The sequence below is a fragment of the Erinaceus europaeus genome, chromosome 1, assembly GCF_950295315.1.
Source record: "Erinaceus europaeus chromosome 1, mEriEur2.1, whole genome shotgun sequence".
NCBI classification, from domain to species: domain Eukaryota; kingdom Metazoa; phylum Chordata; class Mammalia; order Eulipotyphla; family Erinaceidae; genus Erinaceus; species Erinaceus europaeus.
Window position 1 is genome coordinate 101,597,135 of NC_080162.1, and position 19,919 is coordinate 101,617,053.

General features: G+C 43.2%; 1 protein-coding gene across 1 annotated transcript in view; it reads left to right on the top strand.

Annotated features, from left to right (window-relative positions):
• The first annotated feature begins 6,856 nt into the window (after positions 1 to 6,856).
• The window catches only part of PCGF5 (polycomb group ring finger 5), a 189,244-nt gene continuing 176,181 nt past the window's right edge, over positions 6,857 to 19,919 (top strand). Inside the window, exon 1 of the mRNA XM_060191897.1 lies at positions 6,857 to 6,940. The gene's annotated coding sequence lies outside the window, so the exon portion shown is untranslated. The remainder of the gene's footprint in view (positions 6,941 to 19,919) is intronic.

A 19,919-nucleotide genomic window follows, 5' to 3' on the forward strand; every position in this document is an offset into this window, starting at 1 on the left:
ACTCTACAAAAAATGGGAATAGATGAGAATTTCCTCAAGATAGTGGAGTCTATATATAGAAAACCTACAGCCAACATCATACTCAATGGACAGAAGCTGAAAGCATTCCCCCTCAGATGGGGGACTAGACAGGGCTGTCCAATGTCACCGTTACTCTTCAACATAGTATTGGAAGTTCTTGCGATAGCAATCAGGCAAGAGAAAGAAATCAAAGGAGTACAGATTGGAAGGGAAGAAGTCAAACTCTCACTATTTGCAGATGATATGATTGTATACATAGAAAAACCTAAAGAATCCAGGAGAAAACTACTGGAAGTTATTAGGCAATATAGCAAGTTGTCAGGCTACAAAATCAATGTACAAAAATCAGTGGTATTTCTTTATGCAAACACAATCTGAAGAAGAAGACAGCCAGAAATGACTCCCATTTACTGTTTCAGCAAAATCAATCAAATACCTAGGAATAAAGTTGACCAAAGAAGTGAAAGACTTGTATGCTGAAAACTATAAGTCGCTACTCAAGGAAATAGAAATTGATACCAAGAAATGGAAAGATATCCCATGCTCATGGATTGAATGAACAAATATCATCAAAATGAATATTCTACCCAGAGCCATATACAAATTTAATGCAATACCCATCAACGTTCCACCAAGCTTCTTTAAGAGAATAGAACAAACACTACAATCATTTATCTAGAACATGAAAACACCTAGAATTGCCAAAACTATCCTAAGGAAAAGAAACAGAATTGGGGCATCACACTTCCAGACCTTAAACTATGTTATAAAGCCATCATCATCAATACAGCATGGTACTGGAACAAAAATAGGCACACAGACCAGTGGAACAAAATCGAAAGCCCAGAAATAAATCCCCACACCTATGGACATCTAATCTTTCATAAGGGGGCCCAAAGCATTAAATGGAAAAAGGAGGCTCTCTTCAATAAATGGTCCTGGGAAAACTGGGTTGTAACATGCAGAAGAATAAAATTGAACCACTTTATCTCACTAGAAACAAAAATCAACTCGAAATGGATCAAAGACCTAGATGTCAGACCAGAAACAATCAAATACTTAGAGGAAAACATTGGTAAAACAGTTTCCCACCTACACCTCAAGGACATCTTTGAGGAATCAAACCCAATTGCAAGGAAGACTGAAGCAGAAACAAACCAATGGGACTACATCAAATTGAAAAGCTACTGCACATCCAAAGAAACTATCACACAAACAAAGAGACCCCTCACAGAATGGGAGAAGATCTTCACATGCCATACATCAGACAAGAAACTAATCACCAAAATATATAAAGAGCTCAGCAAACTTAGCACCAAAAAAGCAAATGACCCCATCCAAAAATGGGCAGAGGATATGAACAAAACATTCACCTTAGAGGAGATCTAAAAGGCTAACAAACATATGAAAAACTGCTCTAGGTTACTGATTGTCAGAGAAATGCAAATTAATACAACACTAAGATACCGCCTCACTCCTGTAAGAATGGCATACATCAAAAAGGACAGCAGCAACAAATGCTGGAGAGGTTGTGGGGACAGAGGCCCCTTTTACATTGCTGGTGGGAATGTAAATTGGTACAGACTCTGTGGAGAGCAGTCTGGAAAACTCTCAGAAGGCTAGACATGGACCTTCCATATGATCCAGTAATTCCTCTCCTGGGGTTATACCCCAAGGACTCCCTAACACCCAACCAAAAAGAGGTGTGTACTCCTATGTTCATAGCAGCACAATTCATAATAGCTAAAACCTGGAAGCAACCCAGGTGCCCAACAACAGATGAGTGGCTGAGAAAGCTGTGGTATATATACACAATGGAATACTATGCAGCTATCAAGAACAATGTACCCACCTTCTCTGACCCATCTTGGACAGAGCTAGAAGGAATTATGATAAGTGAGCTAAGTCAGAAAGATAAAGATGAGTATGGGATGACCCCACTCATCAACAGAAGTTGAGTAAGAAGACCTGAAAGGGAAACTAAAAGCAGGACCTGACCAAACTGTACGTAGGGCACCAAAGTAGAAACCCTGTGGTGAGGGGTAGACATGCAGCTTCCTGGGCCAGTGGGGGGTGGGAGTGGGTGGAGGGATGGGTCACAGTCTTTTGGTGGTGGGAATGGTGTTTATGTACTCTACTAGTAAAATGTAGTCATATAAATCACTAGTTAATTAGTATGAGAGGGGGGAAATTAATTGTATGTCTCGAAGTTTTTCAAAACACAAACTGATCTTTTTAATATATAGGCTGTGTAATTGATATGCAGACTCTCTCAAAAGCCTAGACCAAGTAGATCAGAAGCAACCAATAGCACAGCTATATACAAGATACTGGGTACTGTACAGCAAACCCTAACAAAAGGACTTTTCAAAGTTAACCCAATTACCAAATAATGTGATGATAACATTAACTATCCATTGTCTTTTTGAACCCTAAGACAGCAGGAACCTCACATCTCCACTATAGAGCCTCTACTTCCCCCAGTCCTGGAACCCTTGGATAGGACCCACTTTCCCGTATGCCTCTCCCAGTCCATATCAAATAATATTGCATCTGCCGATCACAACCTAACCAACACAACGATTGCCACCTCAACATGCTTCAGCTCAGACTGTGTCCAGAGACTTCAGGTGTGGAATGACAACCCTTAAGCTTCATTACTCGGGTGAGACCTTTCCTTTCATAGTATACTCTAATTCCATCTCAGGTGGTTCACTTTCTAACAAAGTCCCAAAACCTAGATATACACCAGTTTCTGTGAGAGAGAGCATATGTTCACACGTATCCGTAAACTACTGCAAAATATATGCCTGAAAGCAGCAGTACACTACAGTTTGCAGTGAGTACCCCCCTAACACTGCCTCTCCACTATTCCAAGCTTTGGGTCCATGATTGCTCAACAATTTGTTTGGCTTCATATCTTAACTCTCTTTTCAGTCACCAGGTTCCAGATGTCATCAGGATGCTGGCCAGGCTTCCCTGGACTGAAGACCCCACCAATGTGTCCTGGAGCTCAGCTTCCCCAGAGACCCATCCTACTAGGGAAAAAGCGAGGCAGACTGGTAGTATGGACCGAGCAGTCAACGCCCATGTTCAGCGGGGAAGCAATTACAGAAGCCAGACCTTCTACCTTCTGCAACCCACAATGACCCTGGGTCCATGCTCCCAGAGGGATAGAGAATGGGAAAGCTATCAGGGGAGGGGGTGGGATATGGAGATTGGGTGGTGGGAATTGTTTGGAATTGTACCCCTCCTACCCTATGGTTTTGTTAATTAATCCTGTCTTAAATAAAAAAGAAAAAAAAGGAAAAAAAAAAGAAATCTGTATCTGTAGGCTTTCTGAAATGAGAAGAAACAAATGTCTAGAGTTTAGTTCATCTGTTCATACAAAAACACTTTTGATAACCAGAGGGATGGATACTAACCTGACCTTATTATTGCATTTTTTTTCTGATGTGTATGTACTTTTTCCTTATGGAGTACAATAAAGATTAAGTTTTCCCCATAGAAAAGAAGGCTATAACATAAAAAGAATTTTAGCACTTCAAAGTAATGGATACAAGACCACATACAGCTAAATTTGAAAAATATCCCTAAAGTCAGGTCCTCTTCTCATTTTTGGATGGTGTTATTTGTTTTCTTGTTGACTTTGGCAAGCTTTTATATCATCCACTAAATTAAACCAAAATATAATTGATAGAAGGCAAACTGGTTGGTCAAAACTTGTCTGTTTTACCTCTAATTCTTCAAAGAAGACTAGCTGTATAATTTGATTAAATTCATCTTTATGACACATATACAACATACAACTACAATTGATTTTTTTCCTCCAGGGTTATTACTGGGGCTCTGCCAGCACTATGAATCCACTGCTCCTGATGGCCATTTTCCCCATTTTATTGGCTAGAACAGAGAGAAATTGGGAGAGGAGTGGGATATAGAGAGGAAGAGAGAAGGATTGACATCTGCAGATCTGCGCTGCTGCTTATGAAGTGTCCCCTCTGCAGGTGGGAAGCCTAGGGCTTGAACCTGGATTTTTGTATGGGTCTTTGTTCTTGCACCACCAGCTGGCCTCACCATACTCTTTTCATATCCATTCTCCACTGTTCTCTGTTCTACTCTGTATTGTAGGGTGTTAACCACCTACCCTCTGTAATCTTGACCATTGGCTTCTCCAGACTTCTGGAAATGGGCCACTTGCTACTTTAAAGTGTCTACATTGGTAGCTGCACTCCCTTTATGGGTCCAACGCCTACTGAATAAGCCCTTTATGATCTGGCAGCCTCTGTGTCAAAACTCTGTGTCTTATGATGGTTCAACTTATAACCGTGCAAAAAATTCAATATCAACCATATTTTACATCTTTTCCTGGGCTAGCAATACGCTCTACACCATTCTCTTGTGACACTAGACAATGGTAGTGAGCCACAAACAATCTATAATCTGCAGTATACTATGTTGCCAGTTTCCTCTGCATACTGTGGCTTCAACTTCCCCTGGTTGCACTTCCAGTTCTTTCAATGTTTTTGTGACAAATTAACTGTACTAAATTATCACTTGAATTTTCTGGGAAAGAAAACTTTTAAAAAACTTATTTTACTGTTTTTATTTGATAAGACAGAAAGAAATTGAGAAGGGAGGAGAGAGAGAGGGAGAGAGACAGAGAGGCATCTGCAGTACTTGCTTCACTGTTTGTGAAGCTTCCCATCTGCAGGTGGGAAGCAGGATCTTGAACCCAGGTCCTTGTGCATGGTAACATGTGTGCTTAAATGGGGTGTGTCACTGCCTGGCCCCCATGAGAAAGAAAACTACTTCCACTTGGATTCACCCTCTGAGTTCAAATAGCTTTTCCTGACAGAATTGGAAGCAGCACATCTAGAATCAAAAGGGTCAGGGTCCATTCTCCAATATTTGTTTAGCAAGTGATAAATTCAAAGTAGCTGTCGAGGAACTGTTAGTCTAGGAATTGTCTGTAAAATGACTGGGTTCATGTCTATTCAAATCTATTTCTTCATGGCTTACTATATTCACTCTGATCTGAGCATTGACTGATTTAAGGGACCTCTTCATTTTATTCCTCCAAAATGACCTCTAAATGCTCACTATTGGCAGATGGTACAAGAGCAAAGTGTGGTGAAGAGACACAAAGACACAAGAGTAATGGAGGACATACACTTTTTTTTTTTTTTTTAAGTATTTGCTTTTTGACAGAGAGGGTTGTGGTCAATCTTCCAGGAGACCCTCTTGATAGACTTGAGTTTCCTCAGTCCTGGTAGAGTTGCAGACGTACATAGGCAATCTTATTCTTCCATCTTTTAGCTCTTGCATCCTCAGATTCCCACTAAAACCAGACTCCTGTTCTTACGGAATCCACAGACTAGTGGCAGCAACTGCCTAGACTTAAGACTGTCAAGTCAGAGTGAATGCCAACCACAAGGGTGGACTTTTCCATGGGGGTGGCGTGTGTAGAAATGTCTGACAAGCTGAGTGTGTGAGGTTTTGAAAAAAAAGACTGCACAGGATCTGGGTTTGATCCCCCCTCTCCCCACCTGCAGGGGGGATGCTTTATAAGCAGCGAAGCACGTCTGCCTGTGTCTTTCTCCCTCCCTCTCTTTCTCTTCTCTCAATGTCCCTCGGTTCTATCCAATAAAATAGGAAAAATAAATAGCTACCAGGCGCAGTGGATTCATAGTGCCAGCACTGAGTCCTAGCACACACACACACACACACACACACACACACACACACACACACACAAAGTGGCGTAGTGGGAACCCAGGGCTTTTCTGGCAAAGAGTGGGATAAAAATCAATTGTAAAAAATCAGAGGTGCCTGAAGTATATTGTCTATAGACATGGTCTTTGCGGGGGTGAAAACTAGACAGTGCAGAGAAGACTGACAGGTGGACACCCAGCTGTGAGGGTCAATGACACTGAAACTCCTGGGTCTGAGGTCAGGGAGAGTGACCCGAGGCTCCTGAGCATCATGTGGCAAGGTCACTTCGGAGGTGGCACCTGTGAATGCTGCGTGAAGAAGAAAGATCAGTAGGGGACCGGGTGGTGTGCACATGTTACAATGTGCAAGGATCCAGGTTTGAGCCCCTATTCCCACCCCACCTGCAGGGGGAAACCACCTGCGGGGCGGGGTGGGAAGCTTAGCTCTCGATCTCCTCCGCCCCTCTCAATTTCTGGCTGTCTCTATCCAATAAAGAAATATAATAATAATAGTAATAATAATAGCAAAAAGAAAAATAAGAAGTAGAGAGGCTAGACAGAGGAAGTCACTGACAGCTCCTGGGATTGCTTCTGCAGGAAGCCTGGGCTAGACAAGCCCTGAAAGCACATATGAAGTTTGCATGTGCACAGCCCTTAAAGGGCAAGTCTTGAGGGTGGTGCGGGTGCCCTTTAGTGCCAGAATGCAAAACACTCTCCAGTCTCAGAAGTTTCATCTTTGCCAAGGTCAGGCCACTACAGGTGGGTGATGGCGAGCCTGGAGCCCAACACGAGTGCTCTCACGTCTGCCCGGGGTGTCCGCGGCCACTCTTCCCCTCCAGGGCCTCGGGGCGCCAGCGCGGGCCACGCCGGGCAGGGCGTTCGCTCCAGGAGCAGCGCGGCAGCGGCGGCTGGAGGCGGCCTGGCTGGCGCGCGGCGAGAGGCAGTGCCCCAGTTTGTGTCCAATCAGCGATTGCGGGCTGTGCCCCGAGCCGGGCAGCAATGCGTAAACAAACCCACGACTCCTCCGCCCCCATCCGCGCGCTCGCCTCGCGCCCGCCGTCGGCTTCGCTGTCCTCGCGCCGGCCCTGCCCCGCCCCGCCCCCGCCGGCGCGAGCTCCCTCACCTACCGCCCCACGCGCGCGCGCACCACGCGCCGCCGCCCCCCCCCACACCGCCCGCCCGGATCGTGGCCTCTGGAGAGCAAGGTAAGGGCGCTGTGCCGGGACCCGGGTGGCGTCCCCGCCCCGCGCGGCCCAGGGAAGTTTCTGGCGTCGCCGCTGTCCGCTGGCCCAGGGTGTGTGAGAGGATAAGGCCCCCACCTCTCCAGGCGCTGGGCGAGCCTGGCGGGCTTCTCGGGGGTCCCAACTTGCGCGAGCTGCGATTGGTGGCGGCGCGTGGACAGGGGCTGAGGCGCGGCGGGGCGAGCCCCCACCCCCGAGGAACTTTCTCTTCCCCAGCATGGGGGGCTCCCCGCAGCCCCGGCCGCGGCTCCTGGGCTGGAGGGAGACCATGAAATGTGTTTGGAGAAGCTGACGCAGTTGGTGACGCTCGCGGCTTCCTGACGGGGGACCGGCGGCGGCGCCCGCAGCGCCTTCACCGCGGAGGGACGAGCCTGGTCGGCGCTCGGGTTCCCCCCCAGGACCCCCCCCACCCGCCGGGCGGCGCGCGGGGCGGCGAGTTCGGGGCCCACGCGCCGGCGTGGGGGCGCGAGCGTCTTGTCTAGTCCCGGCCGGGGGGCGGCGCGCGGCGCTTCCGCTTTGATGAGCTCGGCTCATTACATAAGATGTCACGGAGAGGAGAGGGGCGAGCTGGCGGCCTGTGGCCGGGTCGGGCCGGGCGGACCCACCTGTGCGGCCTCCGCGCCCCGCCCCCTTGCGGGCCGCGTGGGGAGAAAGACAGACAAACTGACGTGCACTCAGTTCCCCTTGCCGCGCTCTCCCCGCCACCAAAAAAAAGAAAAAGTGCTAAGTCTTCTTGGCCGCCTGGTCCTGGTCCTGGTCTCACACGTTTCTGGCTCCAGGCACTTGTACTTTGAAACATTTGTTGGCTATTAAGGAGCCTGCGCATGCGGCCGGCACTGTGTGCGCAGGACGTGTGGAGGCGAAGCACCGGGCCCGGGGCTCAATCAGCGGCCCCGCGCGCGGACCCGGTGGCCATGACTCACGCGGGGCGCACGCGCGCCCGCTGCCTCGGACCCCGGGCCTTGGGAGGGGGGGGTCACCCCTTGCAAAATTTGGGAGTTTTTTTTTGGGGGGGGTGTGTGTCAGGTCACCCAGTTTTCCAAGGCTTGTGCTTTGCACTCTCTGAAGGCTGCTGGGTCTTGCTGCCTTATTTGGATTTGGGATCCTGTAAAAAAAAAAAAAAAAAAGTGTGGGGACTCTGGAAGAATCCCTGCTAGTTAATTGCCTCTACTTAAGTAAGTACAGCTAAAAAGTAATTAGCAAAAAAAAAAAAAAAAAAAAACTTTGAAAGTGGAATTAAAAAGAAAAAGAAATGTCTCCTAAGGAAGAAGCCCGTAATGATTAAAAATATTGAAGAGGCGGAACGTCTCCAGATCCTGAAAGGAAAATCTCCAAAGCCAAATCCTAAAAGGAATCTAGATTTTGCATTTAATGGACATTTTCCCACTATGACAACCATAAAAGGATAACTATAAATAAATAAATAAATGTATATACACTTTTCATTGGATAGGACAGAGAGAAGTGGAGAGAGGAAGGGAAGACAGAGAGGGGGAGAGAAAGACACCCGCAGACCTGCTTCACCGTCTGTGAAGCAACCCTTCTGCAAGTGGGGAGCTGGGGGCTCGAACCCGGATCCTTATTCCGGTTCTTGCGCTTTGTGCCACCTGCGCTCGACGCTCTGCGCTACCACCTGACCCCGGTATATATATTTCCATTCCCACTACACTGATGGTAGAATCTGGAGTAAAGTTTGTGTTTGTTTTTATCAATTAGAACTCATCTGGAGTAACATCTGTTTAGCAAGGCCCTCTTGATCATCTTAAGTAGCATTTCACCTCATCTTTTATTTTCTCCATAGCATTTAACCTCTATCTTAATTTTCTTTTTTTTAAATTTTTTAAAATTTATTTATTTATTTAAAAAAGGAGACATTAACAAAACCGTGGGATAGGAGGGATACAACTCCACACAATTCTCACCAACAGATCTCCATATCCCATCCCATCCCCTCCCCTGATAGCTTTCCCATTCTCTATCTCTCTGGGAGCATGGATCCAAGGTCATTGTGGGATGCAGAAGGTGGAAGGTCTGGCTTCTGTAATTGCTTCCCTGCTGGACATGGTTGTTGACTGGTGGATCCATACTTCCAGCCTGTCTCTCTCTTTCCCTGGCATCTGGAACCTGGTGACTGAAAAGAGAGTTAACATACAAAGCCAAACAAATTGTTGAACAATCACGGACCTAAAGGCTGGAATAGTGCAGATGATGTGTTGAGGGGTACTCACTGCAGATTGTTGTGTACTTTTGCTTTCAGGTATATATTTTGCCCTGGTTCATGGATACATGTGAACATATGCTCTATCTCAGGGGACCTGGTCTATATCTAGGTTTTGGGACTTTGTTAGGAAGTGAACCACCTGGAATGGAATTAGAGAATACTATGAAAGGAAAGATCTCACCCGAGTAATGAAGCTGAAGGGTTGTCATTCCACACCTGAAGTCTCTGGACACAGTCTGAAGTGAAGCATGCTGAGGTGGCACTCATTGTGTTGATTAGGTTGTGATCGGAGGATGCAATATTATTTGATATGAATAGAGAGGAGCATGCAGGAAAGTGCGCCCCACACTAAGGTTCCAGGACTGGTGGCAATATAGGCTCAATAGTGGAAATGTGAGGTTCCTGCTGTCTTAGGGTTCAAGAAGACAATAAATTGTTATTGTTATCATCTCATTATTTGGTAATTGGGTTAACTTTGAAAAGTCCTTTTGTTAGGCATCTTGTATATAGCTGAGCTGTGCCACTGGTTGCTTCTGTTCTTCCTGGTCTAGGCTTTTGAGAGAGTCAACAGAGACTCTCAATATCAGAGACTCAGCCTATGTATTAAAAAGACTGCTTTAAAAAGTTTGAGACATACTATCAATTTTCCCCTCTCATTAATTAAATAGTTATTTATATGACTACAGTTTAATAGGCGTGTACATAGACACCATTCCCACCACCAAAAGACTGTGTCCCATCACACCCACCGACCACCACACCTACGCCGCCCTGGGAAGCTGAATGTCCACCCTTCCCCTCACCACAGGGTTTTTACTTTGGTGCCCTACTCTCGATTTAGTCAAATCCTGCTTTTAGTTTCCCTTTCTGTTCTTCTTTCTCAACTTCTGTTGATGAGTGGGATCATCCCATACTCATCTTTATCTTTCTGACTTAGCTCACTTAACATAATTCCTTCTAGCTCCATCCAAGATGCGTCAGAGAAGGTGGGTTCATTTTTCTTAATAGCTGTGTAGTATTCTGTTGTGTATATGTACCACAGCTTTCTCAGCCACTCATCTTATGTTGGGCACCTGGGTTGCTTCCAGGTTTTAGCTATTATGAATTGTGCTGTTATGAACATAGGTGTACACATATCTTTTTGGTTGGGCATTATGAAATACTTGGGGTATATCCTCAGGAGAGGAATTACTGGGTCATATGGAAGGTCCATGTCTAGCCCTGTGAGAGTTCTCCAGACTGCTCTCCAGAGAAGCTGGGCCAATTTACATTCCCACCAGCAGTGCAGAAGGGTTTGTCTGTCCCCACAGCCTCTCCAGAATATGTTGCTGCTTTAATTTTCTTGGTTGGTTTTTTTTTTTTGTCATGAAGGCTATTGCTGGAACATAGTGTCTACACAACTCCACTGCTCCCACCAGCTATTCATTCATTTTTCCTTCTTCCTCTTCATTTTTTTTCTTCTTTTAAATAAAAAATTATTTATTTGATAGAAATTGAGAATGAAAGGGAGATAGAGAGGGAGAAAGACACAGACACTTGCATCCATGCTTCTCCTCCCCTGGCCCTGGGTGTTTGATCTCAGATCCTTGTACATTGTAACAAAAACACTCAACTGAGTCCACCACAGCTGGGGCCAACCCACTCTTCCTCCTCCTCCTCCAAATCCCTCCTGTCCTCCTCAGTTGACTTTCCTCTCCCACCTTTTTTTTTTCTAAAGGCAGACAAGAATAGAGAGGAAAAAGAGACACTTGCATGAGTGCTCCACCACTTAAGAAGCATTCCCTGCCCTGCTGGTGGGCACCCAGGGTTTGAGCTCAGGTCCTGGATCATGGTAAGGTTTGAATTCTACTGGGTGAGCCACCACCCAGCCCTTAGAATTATTATTTAAAGAATATTTCATTGTGTTTGTTGGGGGTGGGGTGGGAAGGGTGAGACCAGAGCAGTGCTTAATTCTGCCATTAGATGATGCCAAAAACTGAAACTGGGACTGCCATTGAAAGGCATAGCTATACTTTCTTAGCTATACTTTCATAGCTGTACTTTACTTTTTTTGATATTTGAAAAAAAAATTCTCTCTTTGCATTAGAATATCATCTCTGCTCTGGTAAGCATGCTTGCTGTTTTGCTGAGTACTATAAAGTACCTAGAACAGTACCTTGCATACCTCTCAGAATTTGTGGATCATCGAAAGAAGCAGTCACTTTTTTTTTTTTTTTTGTGAGACTGTCGTTGACAGTTGAAAGTCAGTGTTTTGTGTAGACATGGCATGAAAACAAGGTAGTTACAATTTTCTTACTTTTTCCTTCCAACTTTTTTTTTAATTAAAAAAATGTGTGCTTCTCAGGAGCCTCACATATGCACAGTTTCACAGCTTCAGGGAGGCAGCTTTCTCAGGGGTAGAGGGTCAGGGGGACACACTGAGACCACCACAGCCCTGAAGCTCTTCAGTGCCCAAGTACTCCATCTCCCTGTGGTGCCAGGGGCTCCAACTGGGGCTGCTGCACACATGGCAAGGCAGGCGCCCTGCCAGCTGCATTCTCTCTCTATCCTGCTGGTTTTCTTTTGATTGATAGATTTCCTCCTCTGTGCTGTTAACTTAAACAAAAGATGCCTTGAGCTTTATAATTTGAGAGGCTGAGTATCAAGAAAGGTAAGTCATGTGGAGTCTTGTAAGAGAAAGTGTGTATATAGCTAAGTCAAAGTATCTGCAAGGTGAGGCAAAGGAGGTGACTTCATCATTCTTAACAGTTGTGTAGTGTTCCATTTTGTTTATCTAACACACCATTCTTAGCCACTCATCTTCTTTTGGACAGTTGGGTTGTTTTTCATCCAGGTGTTAACAACTGTACTGTAAATCAATAACCTTCCTCCTAATAGTGATAAAAAGGGGGGGGGGGATCTGTTCTGGTTTAAGTAGGTGTTGAAATGAAATCAGAACAGTCAAATTCTGTGTATTACATATGTGTATATAATTTAAATACTGATACTTCTATAGTTTTCTCTCCCCACTGTCCCTCCTTCACAAACTCAAATTTAGCTATAATTGGGAAGGCATAGAGTAGGTAGCATTTAATATGAATTGTTATTTGAACTAAATGAATACAAGATTTACTTCTCTGTAGAGACCTTAACTCTAATTTGTTATTGTTAATGTCAGTAACTTACCTTCACAGAGGAGAGGTAGGAGTCACTTAAAATCATATTTGAAGCACCTTGAATGAATTTTTAAGAACTAACCTATACTGCAGGATGCAGGCTTCCAATAGTTCTGTTGAAAAACAGTAGCTGTGATCACTTTCAGAAGCAGGATCTTGAGAGTTAGCTCAGAGATAATGGAATTTTAAAGTTAAAGGGAGCCTTCAATTTCTTGGCAGAGTTGCTCTCTTCTTTACTTGGGGGACTAAAGAACAGTGAGAGGGCTGCGTTAAATGCATATAGTACAAAGCGCAAGTTGCTACTTGAGGATCCTGGTTTGGGCCCTGGCTCCCCACCTGCAGGGTGGTCACTTCCAAGCAGTGAAGCAGGTCTGCAGGTATCTATCTTTCTCTCCCCCTCTCTGTATTCCCCTCCTCTCTAGATTTCTCTCTGTCCTATCCTATAAAATTGGCCTCCAGGAACAGTGGATTTATAGTGTTGGCACCAAGCCCCAGTGATAACCCTGGAGACAAAAAAATATATATATATGTAAATAAATAAAAAGAAGAATAACAGGTGGTCTGGGAGGTGGCACAGTGGATAAAGCATTGGACTCTCAAACCTGAGGTCCCAATTTCAATTCCTGGCAGCACAGGTACCAGAGTGATGTCTGGTTCTTTCTCTCCTATTTTTCTCATGAATAAATAAGTAAAATCTTTATATATATATATATATATATATATATATAGAGAGAGAGAGAGAGAGAGAGGTGGCTTATATCCCAGATGCAGGTCCAGTATTAAATGCAAGAGTTCCTAATTCTTGTTGGAGGCACATGCATTACTCATGTTTTTCTAGTTGGGAGATAAGTGATTCCTTAGACTAATCAATCAAATGTTTGTCTTTTTGTGATCTCTTGGAGAGTAAAACTATATACCTGCCATGTGCTTTGGATATCCAGGGCCTGGCTCAATATTTAAAGACTTCTTGAATGGGGTTGAACAGATTTAGTTGAAGTTTAAGATCTACTTGAGAATTGAGAAACCAGGGAGACATGGCTCCTACAGGCTGAATAATTTCATGATGAGTGTCAGAAAATTGTCAGTAGTTAACCTTAGAACTGTCCGAGTAATGAAGCTTCTATTTAATTTCCATAGTTCCAAATTTCTAATCAAGTGACTGACTTATAACTTAATAAATGTGTATGCTTGTTCAGTTAACTTAATTATTCTTTGAAGAAACAGTGGTAGACAGGAATTAGAAAATCTGATAGGTCTTGTATTTGTCACAATGCCCAATCAGAAAAGCATAGACTTTACACAATTAGGGTTAAATCTCTGACTTTTTTTTTCTTTCTTAGTATTTTCTCATCTCAGGGTAATATGTGTTTTTTAGGATTGTGACGGGACTAGGTTAATGTATGTAAAGTGCTTTTGTACACAAGGCCTTGGTACAGATGAGGTTATGTCCTAAGACAATGTAGAAAATATCTAAATTTCTTATGTCGGGAATATATTTATTACATATGACTTATCAAATACTTTAATTTAGCCTAGCCTACTTTATTTTTCTAAAATATTTTATTTATTATTTGTTGGATAGAGACAGAAAAACAGATGGAGGAGGATATAGAGAGGGGGAAAGGTAGAGGTTGGGGGAGATAGCATAATGGTTATGCAAACAGAATCTCATGCCTGAGGTTTCAAAGTACCAGGTTCAATCCCCTGCACTACTATAAGCCAGAGCTGAACAGTGCTCTGGTGTTTCTCTCTTTCTCTCTCCCTACATCTGTCTCAAAAATAAAATAAAATAAAATAAAATAAAATAAAATAAAATAAAAGGTGGATACACATAGGCCTGCTTCACCACTTGTGATATGTCCCCCTTGCAGGTGGAGAGCAGGGTCTAGAACCCAGGTCATTACACATGACAATATGTGTGCTTAACCAGATGTGCCACCATCTAACCCCCCCCATATAGTCTACTTTTAAATGTGCTCAGAATGTACATTAACCTACAGCTGGCCAGTCTTCTCCACTCCTACAGGAGATACAGATGAGTATTTTTTAAAGCCTGGGATGTGGAAACAGAAAACACAGTATGCAGAGGAAACTGGCAACATAGTATACTGCAGATTATAGATTGTTTGTGGCTCACTACCATTGTCTAGTGTCACAAGAGAATGGTGTAGAGCGTATTGCTAGCCCAGGAAAAGATGTAAAATATGGTTGATATTGAATTTTTTGCACTGTTATAAGTTGAACCATCATAAGACACAGTCTATAAATAGTAATTAAGGGGCTGAGCGATGGTGCATCTGGTTGAGTGCATATGTTATAATGCGCAAGGACCTGGGCTCAAGCCCCTAGTCCCCACCTGCACGAATAGTGAAGCAGTGCTGCAGATGTCTCTCTGTCTCTCTCCCTCTCTATCTTCCCTTCCCCTCTCAATTTCTTTCTGTCTCTCCCCAATAAATAAAGATAATTAAAAATTAAAATAAATAGTAATGTCTATACTTATTTTTGACTTATATGACTGTAGAAGCAGCTTAATCAAGACTTTAGCTTTATCTTGGAGAATTGGGAGATGGGACAGAAGGAGGGGAATGGAATGACTTCAGGGATTTTATTGAACCAAGTGTATTTTCATTATTTTATATATTACATGTGACATACAAAATTAATTTGAATATTTCAACCTCTCATTTAGTTTATATAGAGCGGTGTGAGAAGTATATGGGTCAGTCACACCTGGGCACTATTTCGTTGAGAGGCTTAAGAGTCATGTAGGGAGCACGAGACAGGAAGCCAGAGGCTGGGATATACACAACAACTGTGAGGCATAAAGAAAGTGCATCAGCCTGGGGCTGGGTGGTAGCGTAGCAGGTTAAGCAAATATAGTACACAGTGTAAAGACTCTTGAAAAGATTGCAGTTCAAGCCCCTGGCTCCCTACTTGCAGAGGGGTTGCTTCACAAGCAGTGAAGTAGGTCTGCAGGAGTCTGTCTCTCCCCATCTCTATCTTTCCCTCCTCTCTCAATTTCTGTCCTGTCCTATAAAAAAAAAATAAAGAAAAGAAAAGAAAGAAAGAAAGTGCTTTGACTTGCCAACTCCCATGTCCAGTGGAGAAGCCAGACCTCTCACCTTCTGCAATCCATAATGATTCTGGGTCCATACTCCCAGAGAGGTAAAGAATAGGAATGCTTTCAAGGGAGGGGGTGGGATACGGAACTCTGGTAGTGGGAATTGTGTGGACTTGTACCCCTCTTACCCTGCGGTCTTGTCAATCATTCTTTTTTTAAATTTTTAAAAAAATATTTATTTATTTCCTTTTGTTGCCCTTGTTTTTTTTTTATAGTTGTAGTTATTATTGTTGTTATTGATGTTATTGGTGGATAGGACAGAGAGAAATGGAGAGAGGAGGGGAAGACAGGGGGAGAGAAAGAGAGACACCTGCAGACCTGCTTTACTGCCTGTGAAGTGACTCCCCTGCAGGTGGGGAGCCAGGGGCTCCAACTGGCATCCTTATGCTGGTCCTTGTGCTTTGCACCACCTGCGCTTAACCTGCTGAGCTACTGCCCGACTCCCGTCAATCATTCTTAAGTCAATAAAAAAAATTACAAAAACAAAGAAAGTACATTGTAAAAACTATTTCTGGGCAGGAAAAAAAGATGACTTAATTAAGGAATCTTGAATTAGGTTTTAAAGAGTATGACTTCAGCTAGCAGAGATGTGGAGATCAGCCAGTAGCAAGAAAGAAAAGGGATAAATGAGCATATCCAGGATGAAACGGTATGTGGATAAGCTAGAAGGTGGGAAGCCCAGAGGCAGTACAGTGGAGACCACATGGTGATATGAGGATTATACTAATATCTCTTGAATGCTGAGTTTAGGGTCCTGTTCAGTGGGTGACTGATAACCAGCACAGGCATTTTTAAGTGAGAGGGGTGATGTGATCAGTTTATACTGTAAAAGGATTAATCTGCATCAGAGGAGCCACAGGTAGGAGTCTCAATAAGTAGGCTATTAAGTATAGACAGTCCTGGCCTTCCAGTGCTTTATGCTATTCTGATTTTACAATGGTGCAGGTGCTATATGAATTCAGTACACGCAGTACTTTGTATTTTGATATGTTCCAGAACCAGCAATAGTTTGATAATCTCATGGTGCTGTGTGGCAGTAGTAGATGACTACTATACAATATACAATAGTCACTCTTTGTGAGAGTAAACAGCTAGTCCTCTTACAGTGTACTGTGCTATCAGTGTTTTTTGTTTGTTTGTTTTTATAGTTTTCAACTTGCTATGGGCTTATTGAGAGATAATGTCATTATAAGTAGAGAAAGATCCACGTTTTCCAGAAGAGAATCAATGAGTGCTAAGTTTTTTTTTTTTAATTTTTTTTTTATTAAAGAAAGGATTAATTAACAAAACCATAGGGTAGGAGGGGTACAACTCCACACAGTTCCCACCGCCCAATCTCCATATCCCACCCCCTCCCCCGATAGCTTTCCCATTTTCTATCCCTCTGGGAGCATGGACCCAGGGTCATTGAGGGTTGCAGAAGGTAGAAGGTCTGGCTTCTGTAATTGCTTCCTCGCTGAACATGGGCGTTGACTGGTCGGTCCATACTCCCAGTCTGCCTCTCTCTTTCCCTAGTAGGATGGGTCTCTGGGGAAGCTGAGCTCCAGGACACATTGGTGGTGTCTTCAATCCAGGGAAGTCTGGCCGGCATCCTGATGACACCTGGAACCTGGTGACTGAAAAGAGAGTTAACATACAAAGCCAAACAAATTGTTGAGCAATCATGGACCCAAAGCTTGGAAAAGTGGAGAGGAAGTATTAGGGAGGTATTCACTGCAAATTCTAGTATACTTCTGCTTTCTTACTTTGGTGCCATACTCCAAACTCAGTCAATTTCTGCTTTGCGTTTCTACTTCTTTTTTTTTTTTTTTTACATGCATAACATTCCCCAGATTCCCATTTAGCAATACCACCCCACTATTTCATTCATCATTTTTCATGGACCTGTATTCTCCCCACCCACCCACCCACCCCAGAGTCTTTTACTTTGGTGTAATACTCCAATTCCATTTCAGGTTTGACTTGTGTTTTCTTTTCTAATCTTGTTTTTCAACTTCGGCCTGAGAGTGAGATCATCCCATATTCATCCTTCTGTTTCTGACTTATTTCACTCAACATGATTTTTTCAAGGTCCATCCAAGATCGGCTGAAAACGGTGAAGGTGCAGAGAAAGCCTTTGACAAAATACAACATCCCTTTATGATCAAAACACTACAAAAAATAGGAATAGATGGAAAATTCCTGAAGATAGTGGAGTCTATATATAGCAAACCTACAGCCAACATCATACTCAATGGTGAAAAACTGGAAGCATTTCCCCTCAGATCAGGTACTAGACAGGGCTGCCCACTATCACCATTACTATTCAGCATAGTGTTGGAAGTTCTTGCCATAGCAATCAGGCAGGAGCAAGGAATTAAAGGAATACAGATTGGAAGAGAAGAAGTCAAACTCTCCTTATTTGCAGATGACATGATAGTATACATGGAAAAACCTAAGGAATCTAGCAAGAAGCTTTTGGAAATCATCAGGCAATACAGTAATGTGTCAGGCTATAAAATTAACATTCAAAAGTCAGTGGCATTCCTCTATGCAAACACTAAGTTAGAAGAAATTGAAATCCAGAAATCAGTTCCTTTTTCTATAGCAACAAAAACAATAAAATATCTAGGAATAAACCTAACCAAAGAAGTGAAAGACTTGTATACTGAAAATTATGAGTCACTACTCAAAGAAATTGAAAAAGACACAAAGAAGTGGAAAGATATTCCATGCTCATGGGTTGGAAGAATTAACATCATCAAAATGAATATATTACCCAGAGCCATCTACAAATTTAATGCTATCCCCATCAAGATCCCAAGCACATTTTTTAGGAGAATAGAACAAATGCTACAAATGTTTATCTGGAACCAGAAAAGACCTAGAATTGCCAAAACAATCTTGAGAAAAAAGAACAGAACCGGAGACATCACACTGCCAGATCTCAAACTATATTATAGGGCCATTGTCATCAAAACTGCTTGGTACTGGAACATGAACAGACACACTGACCAGTGAAATAGAATTGAGAGCCCAGAAATGAGGCCCCACACCTATGGACATCTAATCTTTGACAAAGGGGCCCAGAATATTATATGGGGGAAGCAGAGTCTCTTCAACAAATGGTGTTGGAAACAATGGGTTGAAACATGCAGAAGAATGAAGCTGAATCACTGTATTTCACCAAATACAAAAGTAAATTCCAAGTGGATCAAGGACTTGCATGTTAGACCAGAAACTATCAGATACTTAGAGGAAAATATTGGAAGAACTTTTTTCCGCATAAATTTTAAAGACATTTTCAATGAAACGAATCCAATTACAAGGAAGACTAAGGCAAGTATAAACCCATGGGACTACATCAAATTAAAAAGCTTCTTCACAGCAAAAGAAACCACTACCCAAATCAAGAGACCCCTCACAGAATGGGAGAAGATCTTTACATGCCATACATCAGATAAGAATTTAATAACCAACATATATAAAGAGCTTACCAGACTCAACAACAAGACAACAAATAACCCCATCCAAAAATGGGGGGAGGAATTGGACAGAATATTCACCACAGAAGAGATCCAAAAGGCCGAGAAACACATGAAAAAATGCTCCAAGTCTCTGATTGTCAGAGAAATGCAAATCAAGACAACAATGAGATATCACTTCACTCCTGTGAGAATGTCACACATCAGAAAAGGTAACAGCAGCAAATGCTGGAGAGGGTGTGGGGTCAAAGGAACCCTCCTGCACTGCTGGTGGGAATGTCAATTGGTCCAACCTCTGTGGAGAACAGTCTGGAGAACTCTCAGAAGGCTAGAAATGGACCTACCCTATGACCCTGCAATTCCCCTCCTGGGGATATATCCTAAGGAACCCAACACATCCATCCAAAAAGATCTGTGTACACATATGTTCTTGGCAGCACAATTTGTAATAGCCAAAACCTGGAAACAACCCAGGTGTCCAACAAAAGATGAGTGGCTGAGCAAGTTGTGGTATATATACACAATGGAATACTACTCAGCTGTAAAAAATGAGTGCTAAGTTAAGGTGGAGGTAAGGGAGTGGAGGTGAGTAAGACACGGGGTCTTTTTTATTATTATTGTTATTAATGACTTAATTCTGCTTTATAAAATTACAAGATAACAGGGGTACAGTTCCACACTGTTCCCACCACCAGAGTTCTGTGTCCCCATCCCCTCCATTGGAAATTGCAATAGTTCCCCCAAGGTCACAGGCTTGACTATTATTTCTATAATTATCTATCTTTCTATCTGAATTTTTGCCCATTTTTTCCTATGGTCCTGCTTTCTCTTTCTAAGTCACACCTATACCCATTACTACTTCTGAATGTTTTTTTTCCTTCTTCTTCTCTCTCTGGATCCTGATGGAATTGGGTTTCAGAGCCGTCTAGTCATCTTCCCTAACATTTTTTCCCTCTGTGAGTAGGGGCCAAAATTCTTTTTG